The sequence below is a fragment of the Triticum dicoccoides genome, chromosome 5A (genome assembly GCF_002162155.2).
Source record: "Triticum dicoccoides isolate Atlit2015 ecotype Zavitan chromosome 5A, WEW_v2.0, whole genome shotgun sequence".
Classification (NCBI taxonomy): domain Eukaryota; kingdom Viridiplantae; phylum Streptophyta; class Magnoliopsida; order Poales; family Poaceae; genus Triticum; species Triticum dicoccoides.
The window spans coordinates 28,468,011-28,493,002 of NC_041388.1; positions in this window are offsets into that span (position 1 = coordinate 28,468,011).

Here is a 24,992-nt window from a genome sequence, read left to right on the forward strand (position 1 = left end):
TTGGATAAATGAAATTACCCTCTTCATCTTTCTTGGTGTGAATGTGCCATGGTAAATCTAGCACATCATTTCCATCTTAATCTTTTACTTTCTTGGGGTTCCACGATCCTTTGGGTTTCCCGTTGAACTTTCCTTGTGTCACAGCTAAGGCTTCTCCAGGAGCAGCTGGCTCGGCCTTGCGCTTCTGCTTCCGACTGGAGTTCCCTCCTCCGGTTTCGTGGGCGACTGTTTTGTGCTTGCCACTCTGGAATTAGTCTTCTTCTTCACTATTGGCGTACTTGGTGGCAATCTCCATCATCGGAGTCAGAGTCATATCTCCTGTCCGACTGAAGTTCAGATTCAACTCCCGATACTTAACGCCTTCTTTGAAGGCACAAATTGCTTGGTGATCTGACACATTCTCGACTGTGTGGTGCAGCGTGATCCATCTCTGGATATAATCCCTCAAAGTTTCATTCGATTTCTGAACGCAACACTGTAATTCTGTCAGCCCTGCCGGCAGTTTGCAAGTACCTTCAAATGTTCTGACAAACACTCCGGCAAGATCTTCCCAAGTATAAATACTACCAGGTGCCAACTGATTTAGCCACGCTCTGGCCGAGCCCTCTAACATCAAAGGAAGGTGCTTCATGGCCACTTCATCGTTGCCACCACCAATCTGTACAAGCACTCGGTAATCCTCAAGCCAAGTGTTAGGCTTGGACTCACCAGTGAACTTACTGACTCCAGTCACCAATCTAAAGTTGGGAGGAATCATCGCAGCCCTTATGGCTCTGCTAAAGCACTCTGGACCTGAGACATGCACTCTGCTGCTGGTTGGAAAATCCCTGTTGCGGTCTTCTCTGTGAGCTCTGTTTCTGTCGACTAAGCCCTGAATGAGAATAGATCTCGCGTCAAAGCCCGGTTCCTTGGGGTCGACTGGAATCCTTCGCCCACCACTATGAGGATGTCTGTCATCATGCTGCCGAGGCATGTATGACCCACTCCTTGGGGGAGGCGTGGGCACTCGATGACGATCATCGTGATCAAGTCGGTGATCATACTGCTCGCGGTTTCTATACTGATCTTGCCGGTCTCCACGCCCCTCACGCCTCGGGGGTGATCTCAGGCTATGAGCCGAATGGACAGTGTCTACAATCACGGATCTGCTATGGATCCTATTCCGCGACTGAGATACTGCTGTATTCTGCTCTCCCGCTGCTCGGAGCAAAGCCCGGATCTACACCAAACCTCGACCAGCCTCTGACTGGGAAGGTTGGATTGACTCCGCTATTCGGGTCGCAGCTGCAATATTCTGGATCGGAGTTCGGTATACCTGAGTCAGAGGCGGAAAAAGTTGGTGTCGACTGAACTCGGGGATACGCTGCTGAGCACGCTCGTTGAGTGCGCGCTGGAGGTTCTCCAGTCGAGTGCGCTCAGCCAAGTTGGCTAGGCGTGCCTCTTCTAAGGCCTGGGCCTCAGGGGTTTCTCCAACGATAGGAGTGTGAAGTGCATCCATGTTCTGGCGGCGAAGTTCTTCCCTCCGCTGCGAAGAGAGGGGTTCGGGGCGGTACTCTTTGTGAACACGCGATGGATCGCTGCCCCCATCGCCTCCGTCTTCACGAGTGAAGCCAGGAGGACTGCATGGTCCATTGACCATCAAAACTTCCGCCGAGGGGTCGCTGCTGTCGCACTCGGATGCAGTCTCTATGGAGCCAGTCGAACAGGCCGTAGAGAGTTTCGTCGGGCTCGATTGCCGTGACTTGGGGGGTGGCCGACTGGCGAGCCACCACATGCCTCACCCACCGCTGAAGCCTAGATCGACCGGAACGCTTGCTCCGGCGGGCTGCAGGGAGGGAGGTCAGCACAGGAGCCGTCCGATACTGAGTCGAAGGCTGCCATGGGAGGACGCCACGGACGCATGCGCGAAAGTGCGTTGCCCTGCGGACGGGGAGTGCCTCGACGTCAAGTGGCGCTTCTTGGAGCCAAGCGGAGTCGTCGGCGACGAATACGAGCGCACCGAGACGGATCTCGCGACCCTCGGCCAAAACTCCGCCCGAAACCATGTTGATGGGGATCGGAAAAATCGCAACTTCTCCAACAAGTCACTAAGACACCTGCCCCACGGTGGGCACCAACTGTCGTGATTCTAAGTCTGACAGTAGAATAGGGGGTAGGGATGTAGAGGCAAGATCCTAGCTATGGAGGAGTTGTACACGCGAGGTTTACGAGTTCAGGCCCTTCTCAGAGGAAGTAACAGCCCTACGTCTCGGGGCCCGGAGGCGGTCGACTGGATTATATGCGTGTGAGTTACAGGGGTGCGAACCCTTGTGCCTGTGGAGGGGGGTGGCTTATATAGAGTGCACCAGGACCCCAGCCAGCCCATGACACAGAGGGTTTAAGGTACATTGAAGAGAGAACATTACTGGTAACGCCCACATTAAAGTGCTGTAAATGCGAATTAAGCCTATAAGTAAATGCTCGATCGTTGCATATGCAGAGTGGCTTTAGCTCTTCTGCCCGTCGAGTGACTTCTACAACGGTCGAGTGACATTGATTCTTCCGAGTGGAACGTTTCTAGTCGAGTGGATGACGGTACCCTATGGATGATCCTGGATTTAGGGTGCTGTCCTAGGGGAGGATGTCTAGGTGAGGTCTATGACCCTACCCTAGGTACGTAGCTTCATCACTTGACACTTGACTTTATTAAAATGCACCAACCACGTGTGTAGCCGTGATGGTCTCTTTTCGACAGAGTCCGGGAAGTGAACACGGTTCTTGTGTTATGCTTGAACGTAAGTAGTTTTAGGATCACTTCTTGATCACTTCTAGTTCACGACCGTGCTTTTCTTCTCTTCTCGCTCTATCTGCATATGTTAGCCACCATATATGTTTAGTGCTTGCTGCAGCTCCTCCTCACTACCCTTTCCTACCCATAAGCTTAAATAGTCTTGATCTCGCGGGTGTGAGATTGCTGAGTCCTTGTGACTCACAGATACTTCCAACTAGTTGCAGGTGCCGATGATACCGTGCAGGTGACGCAACCGAGCTCAAGGAGGAGCTCGATGAAGATCGGGTTCGTTGTGTTGTTTCATTTCCAGTTGATCAGTAGTGGAGCCCAGTCGGGGCGATCGGGGATCTTTTGCATTAGGGGTAGTCTTCTTTTATTTTGGTTTCCGTAGTCGGACCCTAATTGTATTCTGGATGATGTAATGCTATATTTATTGTATTGTGTGAAGTGGCGATTGTAAGCCAACTCCTTATCCCTTTCTTATTCAGTACATGGGATGTGTAAAGATTACCCCTCTTGCAACATGCCTACCATGCGGCTGTGCCTCTAAGTCGTGATCCGACACGTGGGAGATATAGTCGCATCGTGGTTGTTACAAGTTGGTAATCGGAACCTTCCCCGACTTAGGAGCCCCCTTCTTGATCGAATCGCTGGCGTTGTTGAGTCTAGAAAAATGTTTTGAGTCTTATAGGATTATATATATCAGAGAGAAGGATTATTTTTACTCCTCGGTCCCTTCGTCGCTCTGGTGAGGCCTCCTGACGTAGACTTTTGACTCTTCTCTTCTCAAATTTCACGAATTTTTTTACGATCACGTGGGTATCTTGGAATCGTTACACTACAAAAAAAGACACATCCATGAAATTTTGAGCCGAACGAAAAAAATTTGTGTCATACATATGACACTTCTATGACGATAATTGTGACAAAACCTGGTATCATCATAGATGTGGTGGGCTCCTACTTCTATGACAAAAAATCATGACGGAAAATGGGCTTTCCATCCTGGGCGGGCCGGAGACGCAGCTGCATGACATTCTTTGGGCCGTCCATGACGGAAAAAACCGTGGTAGAAGCGAGGGCGAGGAAAATTTCGGGGAGTTCCCGGTTACGGTGGGAGGTCGGGGCCGAGCGATGCGCGTTTCTCTCGTACACATACGCCCGTGTGTGCGAGGCGTTGGCTCTAACTGAACCCGAGCGAGGCGTTGGGCTCTAACTGAACCCGAGCGATTGCACTGCAGGCTACAGCTACGTCTTGAGCTTGCATTGGTTTTCCCCGAAGAGGAAGGGATGATGCAACAGAGTAGCGTAAGTATTTCCCTCAGTTTTTAAGAACCAAGGTATCAATCCAGTAGGAGCCCACGCTCAAGTCCCTCGTACCTGCACAAAGCGATAGCTACTCGCAACCAACGCGATTAGGGGTTGTCAAGCCCTTCACGGTCACTTACGAGAGTGAGATCTGATATATATAATATTTTTGGTATTTTTGGTATAAAGATGCAAAGTAAAAAAGTAAAGGTAAAGTAAAAGGCAAAGCAAGATTAAAGTAATGGAGATTGATATGATGAGAATAGACCCGGGGGCCATAGGTTTCACTAGTGGCTTCTCTCAAGAGCATAAGTATTCTACAGTGGGTGAACAAATTACTGTTGAGCAATTGATAGAATTGAGCATAGTTATGAGAATATCTAGGCATGATCATGTATATAGGCATCACGTCCGTGACAAGTAGATCGAAACGATTCTGCATCTACAACTATTACTCCACTCATCGACCGCTATCCAGCATGCATCTAGAGTATTAAGTTAAAAACAGAGTAACGCCTTAAGCAAGATGACATGATGTAGAGAGATAAATTCAGGCAATGTGAAATAAACCCCATCTTGTTATCCTCGATGGCAACGATACAATACGTGCCTTGTGCCCCTTCTGTCACTGGGTAAGGACACCGCAAGATCGAACCCAAAGCTAAGCACTTCTCCCATGGCAAGAACTACCAATCTAGTTGGCCAAACCAAACAGATAATTCGAAGAGACTTGCAAAGATAACCAATCATACATAAAAGAATTCAGAGAAGATTCAAATATTATTCATAGATAGACTTGATCATAAACCCACAATTCATCGGTCTCAACAAACACACCGCAAAAAGAAGATTACATCGAATAGATCCCCACAAGAGAGGGGGAGAACTTTGTATTGAGATTCAAAGAGAGAGAAGAAGCCATCTAGCTACTAACTATGGACCCGAAGGTCTAAGGTAAACTAGTCACACTTCATCGGAGAGGCTATGATGATGTAGAAGCCCTTCGTGATGACGGCCCTCTTCGGGCGGAGCTCTGGAACAGGCCCCAAGATGGGATCTCATGGATACAGAAAGTTGCGGCGGTGGAATTAGGTTTTTGGCTCCTGTTCTGATCGTTTGGGGGTACGTGTGTATATATAGGAGGAAGAAGTACGTCGGAGGAGCAGCGAGGGGCCCACGAGGCAGGGGCGCGCCCTAGGGGGGCCCCCACCCTCGTGACCGCCTCTTTTATTCCTTCGAGCAGGGTCCAAGTCTCCTGGATCACGTTCCGTGAGAAAATCACGTTCCCGAAGATTTTATTCCGTTTGCATTCTGTTTGATATTCCATTTATCCGAAACACTGAAATAGGCAAAAAAAACAACAATTCTGGGCTGGGCCTCCGGTTAATAGGTTAGTCCCAAAAATAATATAAAAATGGAAAATAAAGCCCAATATAGTCCAAAACAGTAGATAATATAGCATGGAGCAATAAAAAATTATGGATACGTTGGAGATGTATCAGGCATCCCCAAGCTTAATTCCTGCTCGTCCTCGAGTAGGTAAATGATAAAAAGAGAATTTTTGATGCGGAGTGCTACTTGGCATAATTTCAATGTAAATCTTCTTAATTGTGGTATGAATATTCAGATTAGAAAGATTCAAGACAAAAGTTTATATTGACATAAAAAATAATAATACTTCAAGCATACTAATAAAGCAATTATGTCTTCTCAAAATAACATGGCCAAAGAAAGTTATCCCTACAAAATCATATAGTCTGGCTATGCTCCATCTTCACCACACACAAAGTATTTAAATCATGCACAACCCCGATGACAAGCCAAGCAATTGTTTCATACTCTAAATTTTCCAAAACTTTTTCAATCTTCACGCAATACATGAGCGTGAGCCATGGATATAGCACTATAGGTGGAATAGAATGGTGGTTGTGGAGAAGACAAAAAGGAGAAGATGGTCTCACATCAACTAGGCGTATCAACGGGCTATGGAGATGCCCATCAATAGAAATCAATGTGGGTGAGTAGGGATTGCCATGCAATGGATGCACTAGAGCTATAAGTATATGAAAGCTCAAAAAGAAACTAAGTGGATGTGCATCCAACTTGCTTGCTCATGAAGACCTAGGGCAATTTTTGAGGAAGCCCATCATTGGAATATACAAGCCAAGTTCTATAATGTAAAATTCCCACTAGTATATGAAAGTGATAACATGAGAGACTCTCTACTATGAAGATCATGGTGCTACTTTGAAGCACAAGTGTGGTAAAAGGATAGTAACATTGTCCCTTCTCTCTTTTTCTCTCATCATTTTTTTATTATTTGGGAATTTTCTCTTTTTTATGGCCTCTTTTTATTTGGGCTTCTTTGGCCTCTTTTTTTAATTTTTTTCGTCTGGAGTCTCATCCCGACTTATGGGGGAATCATAGTCTCCATCATTCTTTCCTCACTGGGACAATGCTCTAATAATGATGATCATCACACTTTTATTTTTCTTATAACTCAACAATTACAACTTGATACTTTAGAACAAAATATGACTCTATGTGAATGCATCCGGCGGTGTACCGGGATATGCAATATGACAATGATAAATGTGTCATGAGCGGAACGGTGGAAAGTTGCATGGCAATATATCTCAAAATGGCTATGGAAATGCCATAATAGGTAGGTATGGTGGCTATTTTGAGGAAGGTATATGGTAGGTGTATGATACCGGTGAAAGGTGCGCGGTATTAGAGAGGCTAGCAAAGGTGGAAGGGTGAGAGTGCGTATAATCCATGGACTCAACATTAGTCATAAAGAACTCATATACTTATTGCAAAAATCTAGAAGTTATCAAAGCATAGTATTACGCGCATGCTCCTAGGGGGATAGATTGGTAGGAAAAGACCATCGCTCGTCCCCGACCGCCACTCATAAGGAAGACAATCAATAAATAAATCATGCTCCGACTTCATCACATAACGGTTCACCATACGTGCATGCTACGGGAATCACAAACTTTAACACAAGTATTGTTTAAATTCACAACTACTCAACTAGCATGACTTTAATTTAATCACCTCCATATCTCAAAACAATTATCATGCTTCAATCTTTTCTTAGTATTCAACACACTCAAAAGAAAGTTTCACAAATCTTGAATACCAAGCATATTATTATTAAGAAAACTACCATGCTATTAAGAGACTCTCAAAATAATTTAAGTGAAGCATGAGAGATCAATAGTTTATTTAAAACAAATCCACCACCGTGCTCTAAAATATCTAAGTGAAGCACATAGAGCAAAATTATAATGCTTAAAAGATATAAGTGAAGCACATAGAGCAAAATTATCTAGCTCAAAAGATATAAGCGAAGCACATAGAGTATTCTATCAAATTTTAATTCATGTATGGCTCTCTCAAAAGGTGTGTACAGCAAGGATGATTGTGGCATAGTAAGACACAAAGACACAAATAATACAAGACGCTCCAAGCAAAACACATATCATTTTGGTGAATAAAAATATAGCTCCAAGTAAATTACCGATGGAAGTGGACGAAAGAGGGGATGCCTTCCGGGGCATCCCCAAGCTTTGACTTCTTTGTGTCCTTGGATTATCTTGGGGGTGCCAAGCGCATCCCCAAGCTTAGGCTCTTGCCACTCCTTGTTCCATGATCCATCAAAAGAATTCACCCAAAACTAGAAAACTTCACAACACAAAACTCAAAATAGAAAACTCGTGAGCTCCGTTAGCGAAAGAAAACAAAAGACCACTTCAAGGTACTGTAATTAACTCATTATTTATTTATATTGGTGTTAAACCTACTGTATTCCAACTTCTCTATGGATTATAAACTATTTTACTAGCCATAGATTCATCAAAATAAGCAAACAACACACGAAAAACAGAATCTGTCAAAAACAGAATAGTCTGTAGTAATCTGTAGCTAGCGCAAGATCTGGAACCCCCAAAATTCTTAAGTAGATTGCTGGACGTGAGGAATTTATCTATTAATCATCTGCAAAAAGAATTAACTAAATATCACTCTCCAAATAAAAATGACAGCAGTTCTCGTGAGCGCTAAAGTTTCTGTTTTTTACAGCAAGTTCAAGAAGACTTTCCCCAAGTCTTCCCAGCGGTTCTACTTGGCCCAAACACTAATTAAACACAAAAAACACAACCAAAACAGAGGCTAAATAATCTATTTATTACTAATCAGGATCAAAAAGCAAGGAATAAAAATAAAATTGGGTTGCCTACCAACAAGCGCTATCGTTTAACGCCCCTAGCTAGGCATAAAAGCGAGGATAGATCTAGGTATTGCCATCTTTGGTAGGCAATCCATAAGTGGATCTCACGATAGTTTCATATGGTAACTTTATTTTCTTTCTAGGAAAGTGTTCCATGCCATTTTTAATGGAAATTGAAATCTAATATTCCCTTCCTTCATATCAATAATTGCACCAACCGTTCTAAGGAAAGGTCTACCAAGAATAATAGGGGAAGAAGGATTGCAATCTATATCAAGAACAATGAAATCTACTGGCACATAATTCCTATTTGCAACAATAAGAACATCATTAATCCTTCCCATAGGTTTCTTAATAGTGGAATCCGCAAGATGCAAGTTTAGAGAGCAATCATCAAAACTACGGAAATCTAGTAAACCACACAAAGTCTTGGGAATAGTAGAGACACTGGCACCCAAATCACACAAAGCATAAAACTCATGATCTTTAATTTTAATTTTAATAGTTGGTTCCCACTCATCATAGAGTTTTCTAGGAATAGAAACTTTCAACTCAAGTTTTTCTTCATAAGATTGCATCAAGGATTCAACAATATGTTCGGTGAAGGCTTTATTTTGACTATAAGCATGTGGAGAATTTAGCACGGATTGCAAAAAGGAAATACAATCAATTAAAGAGCAACTTTCATAATTAAATTCCTTGAAATACAATATAGTGGGTTTAGCAACATCTAGATTTTTATTTCTTTCAATCCCACTTTCATCAATTTCATCATTAAGATCTAAATACTCCAAATTTTTAGAACGCCTTCTAGGTAAAGGAAGATCATATTCACTTTCATCAAGATTAATATTGCAAAATAAAGATTTAATAGGAGACACATCAATAACTTTTATATCTTCATCTTGATTTTCATAGGAATCCGGTTTAGCAGCCATCTTATTAACTAAGGTGGCTTGCATATCTGAAATTTCATCAGTCATCTTTTCTAGACGAGCAATTTGGGATCTTATACCCTCAAATTCTTTAGACATATCATCAAGCTCTTTATTCATATAACTCATAAAACTTTTTTGTTCCTTAAGCTCATTTCTAAACAAATTATTATGCTCAAATTGCAAAACCATAAACTTCCTAACATTGGTTTCGATCTCCTCTAACCTTTTAAGGTGAAGATCACCAAATCTCGGTTGAGCCATCGCGACAAACAAGCAATCTAACACACGAGCAAACAAAAGCAAACGGGCAAAAAGAGGCAAATAGAGAGGGAGGATAGGGAGAGAGAGGGCAAATAAAACGGCAAGGGTGAATTGGGGGGAGAGGAAAACGAGAGGCAAATGGCAAATAATGTAATGCGAGAGATAGGGATTGTGATGGGTACTTGGTATGTTGACATTTTGCATAGACTCCCCGGCAACGGCGCCAGAAATCCTTCTTGCTACGTCTTGAGCTTGCGTTGGTTTTCCCCGAAGAGGAAGGGATGATGCAGCAGAGTAGCGTAAGTATTTCCCTCAGTTTTTGAGAACCAAGGTATCAATCCAGTAGGAGCCCATGCTCAAGTCCCTCGTACCTGCACAAAGTGATAGCTACTCGCAACCAACGCGATTAGGGGTTGTCAAGCCCTTCACGATCACTTACGAGAGTGACATCTGATAGATATAATATTTTTGGTATTTTTGTATAAAGATGCAAAGTAAAAAGTAAAGGCAAAGTAAAAAAAGCAAAGCAAGATTAAAGTAATGGAGATTGATATGATGAGAATAGACCCGGGGGCCATAAGTTTCACTAGTGGCTTCTCTCAAGATCATAAGTATTCTACGGTGGGTGAACAAATTACTGTTGAGCAATTGACGGAATTGAGCATAGTTATGAGAATATCTAGGCATGATCATGTATATAGGCATCACGTCTGTGACAAGTAGATCGAAACGATTCTGCATCTACTACTATTACTCCACTCATCGACCGCTATCCAGCATGCATCTAGAGTATTAAGTTAAAAACAGAGTAACGCCTTAAGCAAGATGACATGACGTAGAGAGATAAATTCATGCAATATGAAATATACCCCATCTTGTTATCCTCGATGGCAACGATACAATACGTGCCTTGCTGCCCCTTCTGTCACTTGATAAGGACACCGCAAGATTGAACCCAAAGCTAAGCACTTCTCCCATGGCAAGAACTACCAATCTAGTTGGCCAAACCAAACGGATAATTCGAAGAGACTTGCAAAGATAACCAATCATACATAAAAGAATTCAGAGAAGATTCAAATATTATTCATAGATAGACTTGATCATAAACCCACAATTCATCTGTCTCAACAAACACACCGCAAAAAGAAGATTACATCGAATAGATCCCCACAAGAGAGGGGGAGAACTTTGTATTGAGATGCAAAGAGAGAGAAGAAGCCATCTAGCTACTAACTATGGACCCGAAGGTCTGAGGTAAACTACTCACACTTCATCGGAGAGGATATGATGATGTAGAAGCCCTTCGTGATGACGGCCCTCTTCCGGCGGAGCTCTGGAACAGGCCCCAAGATGGGATCTCGTGGATACAGAAAGTTGCGGCGGTGGAATTAGGTTTTTGGCTCCTGTTTTGATCGTTTGGGGGTACGTGTGTATATATAGGAGGAAGAAGTACGTCGGAGGAGCAACGAGGGGCCCACGAGGCAGGGGGCGCGCCCTAGGAGGGCGCACCCCCCACCCTCGTGACCGCCTCTTTTGTTCCTTGGAGCAGGGTCCAAGTCTCCTGGATCACGTTCGGTGAGAAAATCACGTTCCCGAAGATTTTATTCCGTTTGGACTCCGTTTGATATTCCGTTTGTCCAAAACACTGAAATAGGCAAAAAATAACAATTCTGGGCTGGGCCTTCGGTTAATAGGTTAGTCCCAAAAATAATATAAAAGTGGAAAATAAAGCCCAATATAGTCCAAAACAGTAGATAATATAGCATGGAGCAATCAAAAATTATAGATACGTTGGAGACGTATCAGCTACGCGTTACTGAACCCAAGCGATCGATTGATGGCTGTTAACTGAACCCGATCGAGCGATTCCTTCGCTACTGCTGCTAACTGAAGCCGATCGATGCTGCCTCTGGATGAACAGTGAGCATTGCGAGGAGGGTTGGATGAACAGTTCCCGGTGGGGGTGGATGAACAGGGACCCGTGGTGTTGCCTCTGGATGAATAGGACCCCGATCGATCGAGCCGGTTGGGGCTGGATGAACAGGACCCCGTGGAGGGCTGGATGAACAGGACCACCCCATGGAGGGCAGGATGAACAGTAGACGGTGGAGGGCAAGATGAATAGTAGCCCGTGGAGGGGTGGTTGAACAGGAGCCCGTGGAGAGGGCTGGTTGAACAGTAGCCGGTGGAGTAGCGCACGGTGGAGCCTGGATGAACAAGAGCCCGTGGATGAACAGTCGCAGGTGGAGGCTGGACGAGGTCGACGGTGGATGAACAGTAGCTCGTGGAGGCTGGAAGGGGTCGGCGGTGGAGATGAACGGTATCTCGTGGAGTCCCGTTTTGCGGTACGCCACACCCCTCCCTATGAACAGGACCCCCGTTTCGACCGTAGCGCTCCAACACAAGTATGTTTCGTCCGTTTTGCGGTACGCCACACCCTCCCGATCAACAGGACCCCCGTTTCGACAGTAGGAGGTCCGCTTCCTCCGTTTGCGGTACGTCAGACCCCTCCCGATCAACAGGACCCCGTTCCGAATGTAGGAGGTCGGTTTCCTTCGTTGTGCGGTACGCCAGGCCTCGTTTCCATCGCATGTTCCGTCCAAGCCGTCCCGATGAACACGACGCATTCCGTTGCCGCCCCATGAACACGACGCATTCCGTTGCCTCCCCATGAACACGACGACGACGTTGTTTCTCCGTTCCTACTCAGCCATGTACATGAGCTCTGGCCGTACGTATGCGTGAGTAGGCGTTCGAGGCCCCGCCCGTATGTACACATACGTGGCCATATTTTCTTTCTTGCACACTGGCCGCCTCTACTACGACACGTGCGCGCCTCTACATCGACTAGTATATATGTACGTACACGTTCGCGGCCAGAATGACAACGCTACGTACGCTTCGACCAGGTGGGTCCCGACTGTTAGGCACTTCCTTGCGTGCGAAGATGTAGCTGGTGGGTCCTAGCAGTCAGGGGGTGAAATACGGTGGCCCGTCCGGTGGGCCCGGCTGTCAGGTGGAGGAATAATTATTTTGCACGTAATAAGGAGGCACTTCCTTGCTGCGGCCGTGGACCCAGCTGTCAGCCTCTCCACGTACAGTCCACGTCCGATGGAAGCCATTCCTTGACCACGCTGACCACGCCACGCCGAGAGCACTAGGGCGGTGGACGACGGCGAGGCCTAGGAAGGGGACGACACGGAGCCGAGGAAGACATGTCAGTCGATGCCCACGCATAGAGGAGTACGAGGGTTCACTGGTTCGCTGCGGTGTGAGGCTGTCGTCGCCGCAGAATAACAGGGGGTGTGGGTGAGTAGAGGGATGGCCTGGCCAGCGGTGGGAGTAGTAGGGGGCGGTGAGGCCTCCGCCGCATCGCAGCCGGCCACGGGAGGCAGGAGCATGAGGCACGACCGGCGCTGGTTTGGGAGGCTGGAGCAAGAAGACCAGAGGTTGAAGAAGCACTACGGCCGTTGGATGGACATCGTACGGTCACTGGAGCTAGACTTATGCATATTGACTAAGTTGACAAAGCCCTCCGTCCCCATCAACTTAGTAGGCCCACAAGTCAGCCTGCCACTATACTGGGTCCCAGCAAACAGGGGGAGTATTCATTTTTTGTGCGTAATAAGGAGGCACTTCCTTGCGTGCGAAGATATAGCTGGTGGGTCCGAGCTGTCAGCGGCGGTAACGTTTTTTCGTGAAATACAGAGGCCCTTTCGGTGGGTCCCTGATGTTAGGTGGAGGAATCATTATTTTGCGCGTAATAAGGAGGCATTTCCTTGCGTGCAGCAGTGGACCCAGCTGTCGGCCTCTCCACGTAAAGTCCTTCAGATGCATGTCGGTCGTTGACCACGTTGACCAGGCCGCGCCGAGAGCACCAGGGCGGTGGACGACGGTGAGGCCTAGGAAGGGGACGACACGGAGGCAGGGAAGACTCGGCAGTTGTTTCCCACGCGGAGGGGAGTACGACTGTATGAGGGTTTACTGGTTCGTCTGTCGTCGCCGGAGAATAATATCAGGTGTGGGTGAGTAGAGGGATGGCTAGGCCAGCGATGGGAGTACGGTCGGGCGGTGAGGCCTGTGCGGCAGCACAGCCGGCCGCGAGGAGGAGGGAGCAGGCAGTCCCGCCGGCGCTTGTTTGAGCGGCTGGAGCAGGAAGAGCAGAGATTGAAGAAGCACGACGGCCGTTGGATGGACATCCAACAGTCAGTGCTTGTGCGTCAACCTTTTTTTAGAAAAGCCTCAAATCTGTGGAAAACAGCATACAGCCCACCTGCCATTATTTTTAATAATTTACAGCCCATTTGCTAATTCTTAAGGTTTTTTTGGAGCCCATATTCTTTTTGTTAGCATTACAGCCCATATTGTGGCAACGGTTAAACAATTATACGAAATTTTGCATATTTCGGTGCGGTCCGAACTGTTTTTAATCCCGAAATTTCGACTCACATTCAAACTGATTTTAAAAATAAATGTATATCAATATAAAATCCAACAAATTCTCCACACATAAAAATTAATGTAATTTAAAATCTTGAAATAAAAAAAGATATTTGAAACTAATTGCCGGTTTGATGTGTTTTAAAAATGTACAACCCATTTCTCATTGCTGATGGGCCATTTTTCTCGGCCAGCCGAATGAAAGCTCTCCTCGTCTTGAAAGATTTGTAGCCCAACAGGCCTGACAAAGTGATTTACTTGGAAAATCACAAAAAAACTAGGCTGTGGCCGTGGACCCAGCTGTCAGCCTCTCCACGTATAGTACTCTTCCGATAGAAGTCGTTCCTTGACCACGTTGACCACGGCGCACGGAGAGCACCTCGGCGATGGACAACGGCGAGGCCTAGGAAGGGGACGACGCGGCAGTGGAAGCCCGCGCGGAGAGAACTACGAGGGTTCACTGGTTCGGATGCGGTGTGAGGCTGCCGTTGCCGCAGGGCCTGGCCAGCGGTGGGAATAGTAGGGGCGACGAGGCCTCTGCGGCAGCACAGCCGGCTACGGGAGGCAGGAGCATGCGGCACGACCGGCGCTGCTTTGGGTGGCTGGAGCAAGAAGACCAGAGGTTGAAGAAGCACTACGACCGTTGGATGGATATCGTATGGTCACTGGAGCTAGAATCGTTCATATTGACTAAGTTGACAAAGCCTTTCGTCCCCGTCAACTTAGTAGGCCCACAAGTCAGCCTCCCAGCAAGGTGGGTCCCAGCTAGCCGGGGGAGTATTCATTTTTTTGTGCGTAATAAGGAGGCACTTCCGATGGGTCCGAGCTGACAGCAGGGGGACATTTTTTTTGCGAAATACGATGGCCCGTCCGGTGGGTCCCAGTAGTCAGGGGGAAATGATTTTTTCGCAAAATACTGGTGGCCCGTCTGATGGGTCCCCACTGTCAGGTGGAGGAATAATTATTTTTCGCGTAATAAGGAGGCACTTCCTTGCGGCTGCCATGGACCCAGCTGTCAGCCTCTCCATGTACAGTACTCTTCCGATGGAAGTCGGTCGTTGACCACATTGACCACGCCGCGCCGAGAGCGCCACGGTGGTGGACGACGGCGAGGCCTAGGAAGGGGACGACGTGGAGCCGTGCAAGACGCGGCAGTGGATGCCCACGCGGAGAGGAGTACGAGCGTTCACTGGTTCAACTGGTGTGAGGCTGCCGTCGCCGCAGAATAACAGGGGGTGTGGGTGAGTGGAGGGATGGCCTGACCAGTGGTGGGAGTAGTATGGGGGCGGTGAGGCCTCCGCGGTAGCACAGCCGGCCACGGGAGGCAAGAGCAGGCGGCACGACCGGCGCTGCTTTAGGCGGCTGGAGCAAGAAGACCAGAGGTTGAAGAAGCACTATGGCCGTTGGATGGACATCATACGGTCACTGGAGTATTGACTAAGTTGACAAAGCTCTCCGTCCCTGTCAACTTAGTAGGCCCACAAGTTAGCCCAACAATATGGTGGGTCCTAGCTAGCAGGGGGTATTCATTTTTTGGGTGTAATAAGGAGGCACTTCCTTGCGTGCGAAGATATAGCTGGTGGGTCCGACCTGTCAGTGGGGGGAACGTTTTTTTTGCGAAATACAGAGGCCCTTCCTATGGGTCCTACCTGTCAAGTGGAGGAATCATTATTTTGCGCGTAATAAGGAGGCATTTCCTTGCGTGCGGCCATGGACCCAGCTGTCAGCCTCTCCACGTACAGTCCACTTCTGATGGATGTCATTCATTGACCACGTTGACCAGGCCGCGCCGAGAGCACCAGGGCAGTGGATGACGGCGAGGCCTAGGAAGGGAACGACACAGAGCCAGGGAATACTCGGCAGTTGTTTCCCGCGCGGAGGAGTACAAGGTTTTACTGGTTCGTCTGCCGTCGCCGGAGAATAACAACATGTGTGGATGAGTAGAGGGATGGCTAGGCCAGTGATGGGAGTACGGTGGGGCCGTGAGGCCTACGCGGCAGCATAGCCGGCCACGAGAGAAGGGAGCAGGCAGTCCCGTCGGCGCTTGTTTGAGCGGCTTGAGCATGAAGAGCAGAGATTGAAGAAGCACGACAGCCGTTGGATGGACATCCAACAGTCACTGCTCTCGTGTGTTGAATAAGTTGACAGGACGTTGCGTGTGCATCAACCTTTTTTTATGAAAGCATACGCATCAACCTGTAGTAGGCGCACAAGTCAGCCTCAAATCTGTGGAAAATAGCATACATCCCATCTGCCATTATTTCTAATAATGTACAACCCATTTGCTAATTCTTAAGAATTTTTTTGGAGCCCATCTTCTCTTTGTTAGCATCACACCCCATATTGTGGCCACGGTTAAAAAGTATACGAAATTTTGCATATTTCGGTGCGGTCAACTGTTTTTAATCCAGAAATATCGATTCACATTCAAACTATTTTGAAAAAAAATTATATAAATATAAAATCCAAATAATTGTCCACGCATAAAAATCAATGGAATTTAAGATCTTGTAATGAAAAAAAATTGAAACTAATTCCCAGTTTGATGTGTTTTAAAAATGTACAGCCCATTTCTGGGCAAACCGAATGAAACTCTCCTCATCTTGAAAGATTTGCAGCCCAGCAGGGCCGATAAAGCAAGTAGGCCTTGTTTGGCTATTTCTTAAAAAAAATAGAACTGGGCTAGCCATTTTCAGCAAGAAAAAACACAACTGGGCTCATGATGTGGTAAACATAAATAAAACCCTGGCTAGACGGGCCACAGCCCCCGCACAGCCCCGTTGTTACCCTGATCCGTCGCTAAAACTAGTATAAATAACAACTGCTTGTTCCTCAAAAAAACTGCGCGACTTGCTGGGTCCCTGGTGTCAGCCGCTCGTAGTGTAATTCCCTCGTTTATTGACTACGTTGACAATGGCGTTAGCCCCAGATGTCCAACCATTAGGAGGAACCATATTTTTGGGCTTGTACTATAGAGGCACTTGCTTGCGTACTGCCATGATGCTGGTGGGTCCCTACTGTCATCCTCTCCATGTACAGTCATCTTCTTGTTCCTCGATGTTGACAACATTGACAACGCAAGAGGGCGGCGCACCGCGCACGGCGAGCGAACCAAGGCCGCAAGGTGGAGGACGACGGCGAGGCCACGGACGGAATGAACAGGAGCCGTTGAAGATGCGCCGGTCCAGTCTCATGCAGAGGGGAGTACGAGGGTCGACTGGTTCGGGCGCGGGTGCGTGTTGGGGCTGACGTCGCCGGAGAATAACAGGACGTGTGGGGGAATAGAGGGAGGGACTGGCCAACGTTGGAGGGCATGTACGGTAGGGCGGCAGAGGCGCAACCAGCCATGGGAGGTGGGAGCAGGCGGAGCCGATGGGGTGGTTTGGTTTGGGCGATTGGAGGAAGAAGAAGACAAGAGATAGAAGATACACGACAGATGTTGGATGTCAATCCAACGGCTGGTAGGCAGAATCGTTTGTTGACTGGCTAGTAAGTCGACACCACCTTGGATAGGCTATTTCCTCGCGGGTCCCAAATGTCAGAATCCAAATCTGTCACTGTCATGCAGCCTTTCCCATGAAAATTTACAACCCATTTGATGTGCTAGTTCGAAATAAGTTTGTGGGTGCTGGTGGGGGCTAATCACTTGGCTTCTGTAATGCACAGTGAGCTCAAGCAGCCGGTGAGAGTGGTGTTATTTCCGTTGGTTTGGATTTGTTACAATATTTCACTCTAAATTAAATGAATGGCAAGCCATTCATATAGTTTCAAAGAAAATATGACAGTCACAGCCAAGTTGAAAAGGGCAGGAACATCTAACTCCAGCTTACAAACTGTACAAAAGCACAAGGGTTAATTGTTCATCAGGTTTACAAAAAACCAGATTGAAAAGGGCAACAACATCTAACTCGACCACTATTTTTGGCAGTCACAATCAAATGGATCGGTCAGGTCCATAGAATGAACATCCTGGGTCGTAAAATTTACTGGATTATGACCACAATATGTTGTAAATAGAAGCCCGGCACGTTCAGAAGCTCTTTTGCCCACCTGAAACTCCTTTTTTTGCTCTTCGACATACCCATCCGTCAAAACCATCCTACTGATAAACTTAAGCCTGATGGACAATAGTAACCTCGAATTCAGCAAGAAGAATGTGACAAATCTTGTGTTTGCACGGTTGGCTACATATTGTTCTAGTGTTATTGTCTTCAATCGAATCTCATGAGAAGTGAGAAAATCCTGATGCTTACGAATCCACCAATTGGTTATAACTTTCTTACCCCGTCCTGTAGCCTAAATAGACATGAAGATTGAAAACAGTTAAGGTCTAAAAGAAGAGTGTCGAAAGAGCAACAGCTGAACGGTTAATTCTAGTACACTATATGCAGGCTTCCAATGTGCGTGAAATTATCACCTTTATATACAACTTCTCCAGACATGGAAAGCATTGCAGCAAGCCAATAATCTTGTTCAGATCAAAACTATTCATTTGGATATATAACATCTTGACAGAATCCAGCACCATTGATAGGCCATCCATGGAGAAACTCTTCATTGAGCATAGAACATAATATTAGTACAAAATGTGTACTCCAAGATGATATATAAATTATGCACAGAAATTTAAATGCAGCTTATGGTTACAAGTGTAGATGATAATATAAAGTACCTGAAGAACTGTGGAGCCAAACACCATATTGAAATGAGCACAGAGATCATGTATTACACCCAAGGTCTCCAGTTTAGGCGCAGAGAGGACGGTTATTTGCAACGGTGAATAACTAGAATCAAGGATCAACCTTTGAAGTGAAGGGGCATCTTGGATGATGAGCTGCCTTCCGTCAAAAGAAATTCCAATTCTTACAAGGTTAGGCGACTTTATTTGGAGACAACCGATTCTAATTGTGAAAACAAGCACCAAGCACTCCAGCGCAGGGCAATAGGAGTGGATGATGCTATGCAATGAGGCCTCCGATATACAAACCCGCACAAGTGAAAGTTTCTTGAGAAATGGGAGTCGAAGGTTTAGTACCAGATTGTCTGGTAGGTAGCACTGCGCAAAGGTGGCGGTGTGGAGAGAGGACGAAAACCCCGAGATGGACATCGGTGCTGAGGGCACAAGTTCATGGCGTTCGGTATGTGGTATGTGATTTCCAGGGGAATAGTAGAACTCAAGTAGTTGTAGTTCTGTGAATTCAGGGGATTCCAGCCAGGCGTCCACCGTGCAGGGCATGGTATGCTTGCTCAGGTAGCATGACGGGATGAAGAGGCTTTGAGCGGAGCCCTGGTGGGAGGAGATGATGGCTCTGGGGATTTCAAAATCATTGAAGAGAGATAGCTGACGACAGTCGAGATTAAGGGGAACGGCGCACCATAGAGGGCGCCACCGAATTGAGAGGACTTGGGTGCGGCAGCAATCCTTGGTGGGGAGAAGCGAGATGATCTCCCCAAGGATGGCGTTTGGGAGATCGCTGATGCGGTCCACCCGAGATTCTACGGGTTCCTGGTGGGGGCGGCGTCGCCGCTTCTCCCCGCGCTGCCGGGTGCGGGATCTACAACAGGTGTCGCCGCTGGCGGGAGCCTCATCTTCTTGGCGCTGGGGTCAGTCGACTCCATTTTCCTCGAGGGCGTCGCGTCGCGCTCACGGATTTGAGCAGAGTAATGAATGACGAGCCTAGTTGTAGTGCAAGCGAAGAAGAAGGCGAGCTGGGGTTTTCTGTAGGAGTGAGGAAGAAGGGGAGCTGGGGTTTTCTGTAGGAGTGAGGTGAGGAATTTGGGGGTACGAGTGGAGCGAGCTGACGTGAGGTGGGTAGGAGCGAGGAGGAAGAAGAGCACCCAGGTTTTTGAATTGATTTTACTATTTACTAGTGTGGATGGGATGTTTTGTCTTGGGACCCGAGAAACAATTACTACTAGTACAGTGGAGACACTCTACAGCTACCCAGAAAAACAATTACTACTAGTACAATGGAGACACTCTACCGCTTCTGGCTCCTCCTAGGTCGTTGAAACGTCTCCCTCTACTGAATGCCATTATACTTTTGTTCACCGACATGCGGGCCATGCAGCGCGCGGGCCCAAATGCCATCCACCAAATTAGAAGGCAGTATGCAGGCGGAGAGTCACCCCGGTCGTAGCGTGGCAGTAACGAGCCGTCGTATCACAAAACTCCACCTCCCCGCAGTCTAAGCTTGACGGACGAAGCAACCATCATTTCACTCTTCGCTGAATCCCCTTCTCCCTCACCGTCTTCAAGAAAGGCAACACTTGCATCTGCCACTGTTCTTCTCTCGGAACGAAGGGAAGGTAAGCGGATCCGTGATGTTGGTATATTTTCGTTCAGAGGAAAAAAAGAACTTTTGCAAAGCAGTAACCGATCCTCACTCTCTTTTTTCTTTCATTGTCATTGTGATTGTGTTTTCCTTTCAGTGGACTCCTAGTATTCGTCAGTTTCATGATGGACCAAGGAGAACCAGGCAAAGATCTGCCGATATTGGAGCAGACGCGGGAGGCTGATCCCCACGAGACAGAGAGCTCCAAGAAGATGGAGGCAACCACCGAGGCGACCCCAGATACTGAGATGGTCAACGCCCCGTTTGAGGTTACAACCCCCGTGGCACTGCAGAAGCAGTTTTCCCCCTTCGAGGATGTGTCCCCCCGCTGAGCTGCCCAAGATGATTTCCTTCTTTGCCGATCTCGATTGTGGTTTTTCATCTAAGTATGTGGTGATTTTTTTAGAAAAGGAAGTATGTGGTGATTAATAATGCAAAATTTTATTAGCTTCGATGCCATGGTATATGTAGTGGTTTAAATAACTTGTGTTTCTTATACTGAAAAGTAATTCAGAATTTGTTTCTGTTTCAATTAGAGCCCTGATGCAGACAAGGATTGTGTGGTTGTACATGTCACTCGCTATGAGGCGGACGACCTAAATATACGCACTGGGAAAACAGAGTTCTTAGGCTGTTGGATCCTGGAAGCCATTTGTGGTTATACCAATGAAGAGTTGTATTCCAGCCTCACTGTTGTCAGGCGTGTTGTCCAGGGTGTACTGATGCACAAGAAGTTCAAAGCTACTCCTTCGTTTGTGAGGAATACTATTCTTGTCAAGCTTACGCAGGAAGATGATGTGGCATGCCTCCACAAACAAGTTTATCAGTGGCAAGGCCACGAGGTTGTCTTCATGAAGGTTCACAGGATTGAGCTGCTGCAGGACGTCCTCGATGATGTTCATGGCAAGGTCCGTCTTGTGTCTAGCCCAAATTAGAGCGAGGCATGAAATAGTTTCCCTAGCTAGTGTTTAATAGTAGTTTGGATTGTGTCTAATTATCCGAACCTTGCATGTTATCGACCCCTTTGGGGCTAGTACTCTGTTTGAATCTGTCTATGGGAACTGCTGCTACTTTTGTGTGCCCGTGAATCATGTGAGAACCATCGTAATTGTTGCCGAAACAGATTCGTCCTCACTAGTTTTTTCATGAATATGGCATGGTAAGACATAAGTTGTCATGGTTTATCATACGAGCAGTGTGTGTTTAGATGAAATAGAGCACTCGTTCGAGAACCGTGCGCCGACGTATACATAAGTACTTGTAAACACTGTTGGTGCTACCCCACTTGTAAGAAGTTGTACAAAACACGACACATTGGCTCAGCTCGCTTCAACACTAGGCTATCAACCAGCTAACAATCGACAATCTGTTGTCTGACATATAAGCAACTATGTATCTTGTTACAGTGGTTCATGCAGTTAATTAAGGCCACAATGTAATAAATTCCAAACATTCACACGCAAGTCCAGCGCTCATGTGGAACACTCACATTAAACTCGTCTTCATAAAAAACTTGAAAAGCATAAGTTAAGTAATTTTATACATCTCAATGATTCATAGAACATAACAAACATATACTAGTTCACAGCACAAGACAAAGTTGTGAGAAGGTTTACAAATCAAGAAAAAACAAGCAAGGTTTCTCTCTGAGTAAAGGGCCTCCCGGCAGGCTTAAATTTCCTGGAGTTCACTCTGGTTTTTTCTTGTTGCCACCATTTAGGGTTAGGTTCTCTCATTTCAGAATAACCAATTATAATTGTGGTATCAGCTGGAATGCTGAACTGAACCATGCAGTGTACTGACCAACTGAAATGCTTGTGCATTCCACTAAATTTAAGCACCGCTATTTGCAGAAATAAGCAGACCACAATGCCTCTTGTCCGCGCACCTGTCCAAAAAACCACTGTGCAGCCGTGCCAGCTAGTCCTTGGTCCATGGATGAACTGGTAGAAAGTGCATTCTGGACTAGGATGCAGTTGTTTTCGCTCATCCCTGCACTGCAATCAGGAGTAAAACGTACAAATCAGCTTCTTTTAGATTGCGTTGGTCATTCTACCTTAGTTACTACCAATGTAGGGATACCTTGAAGACGGGAGGTTAGACAATGGCAGCGAGGGATAGCCATCTCATTTTGCGCAGCTGTACTAAAACTAAGGTGTGTGCTTTTGATTGCGCGGATAGAAACGATACGGAGACAGACATCCCGAAACGATGTGGAGACAGACATCCCTATTTGTGCAAATAAGATATACGGTTATTTAAACAGTGACAGATATTACTACTTTCCCCCGTTTCCTCTTAGAACCAAGTCCTAGATTCATGCTACAACTTTCCCACTTTCTTCCCTATTTGAACCAATGCTTTGAGTCGACTGTATGAAATAGCTTTACTTCTAATCTACTACTAATATAATGCGGCAGTTTTGAAATTGGATTTACCACTCCATCTTCGGTTCTCCCGCCCAAACAAGCATTGGCTCAAAATCCACCGTTCATTTCCCCTCTCATGCATATCACTTCCGTCCATCAAACAAAGGATGACATGATCTAACGGCTAAGAGCTGCCGGATTCGCTCCCGCTCCTTGTGCACATGGCGGACTCTGCTCTCCAAGTAAACAAATAAAGAAGTCCCCGTTGAATCTGGATTGCACCTACTGAAGTTGAGAAATGTCTAGAAACTGCTGCCACCTCCTCACATGCAAGTACGACAAGTTGGCAAATAGCTAGCACATTTTGGTTCCCCATTGTCACCCGGGAAATAAACACTCTACTACTAACTTATTTTTTTAGATTACTGTAAAAATGGATTTTTTAGATGCCACTATACTGCAAAGTTTACACTGTTCACATAACATAACATTGCATGGCTGATGCTAGCTAAAGTTTTATTCTGCTTCATCGAGAAATGTAATATTTTTATTATTCGCAAAAAAGTGTAATATTTTATTTCAGTCATACATAAGCTATACCTCAAGCTAATACAGGACATGAGTGTCTGTCAGACCTAAATGACTTATTTAGTTGCACAAAATAGTCCATAAACATGCATGTAAACCATCAAACAACTCTGGAACTATACATCAGTGGAACCCAGGAAACAGCATATAATAAAACTACAACTTTTATCTTGTAATCAAATTCTTACTTGGAACTCAGTTTGATTTGTGCAAGTGATTTGCTTCTTATTTCAGAATAGTCCTTAGATCATGCAAACAAACACACTATGATATCTACTCAAGATACGAGTACCCATTTCTCTCTCTAAAAAGAAGGTATATGAGTATCTATCATACAGAACATGTGTGCAAAGCACGTGCCTTAGTAGAAGTCTAGGTCGCTTTGGAACAGCAGACGGAAGTAGAAAAGGATCCACACGAAGGGAGCTGGGGCAGTAGAGCAAGGCAGGTTTCAAAGGAATATATACCTGAGGGTCGTCGGCATGTCGCAAAGACGGTGTCGGGAGGCCGCATCTTGGCCGCAATACCGCAGGGAGGAAGAAGGGGTCGGAGGCCCTCCCGAGCCGGCGCTCTCTTGGAGAGAACGGCACGGCCGCCGATCGGGACGCGCGGGCAGCCGTTGCTCTCCTCCCTCGCCGCCGACGACAGCGTGAACGACATATCTACACCCCTGCCCCGGTCGAGGTTTTTCGGTCGGATTTGTGACCAGCCATGAGCTGAGAGAGAGTGTGGCCACCTATGTGTTCCTTAGATCTGGAGAGCATGAGAGAGTGAACGAGAGGAACCCTAGTAAAGCAAGCGCTAAGGCTCCTGCTTTTATATATAGTGGAGTGATTTTTTTTGTACCAGCTTCAAAAAAATGCGCTCCTACGTGTACCCGCGAGTGGGTGTGAGAGAACTAGTGCGTGCGTGCACCGCTTCTCTTCGTGAGAGTACAATATACTATGCCCAAAGAACGTTCGCCACAAGAGTAATAGTACAAGTGTGTGACGTGTGAGCTCAAATAAAATGTGTGCGCCATATTTTGTTTTTTAGAAGTTTTGAGGGTAGGGTGTGAAGAGCACATATGTGCGTGACGTCTACCTGCAGATAGACGGTGGGTGCAACGTGCGAGTCTGCGAGAGAACTCGGGAGAGTCGTGACTCGTGAGGGTGCGTGTGCGTGAGAGAGAGGGGGCACATATCAATGCAATGCATGTGTCCGTAAATCATTATCCGACAAACGTTCGCCACAAGCCTTTTCCTGACGAACGCCATAAGGACCATTAGATCGGCATCCGACAGTGTCAGTTTTGCCATGTCATTTAACAGAACAGCCACTCCTCCTACACACAAATCTTCCACGTGAGTGTTAGCAACTTCCGTATGCTCCCTCCGTTCCAAAATGCAGTGCATATAGCTTTATTGAAAATTCGAACCTCGCAAACTTTTACCGAGTTTTCGTGTACCAAATTGCACATGTAGAATACCATGTATATATCATTTCATTCATCTTTGAGAGGTAAATATAAAGTTGGGTGAGGAGGTCTACAAAAAAAGACCATCGTATCACCTGCAGCAATTTCAAGCATCCTTTAGTGTCGAGGAATATCATAAGAACTCTATATGATATGATTTTTATAGGATTTTTTCCTTTAGAGCCAATTGGTTCATAGGAATAGATTCATATACTCCACATTTCAAAGGAAATAAACATTATATCATTTCTATAGCTTTAGAGCCACTTGGTTCATATGAATGGATTCCT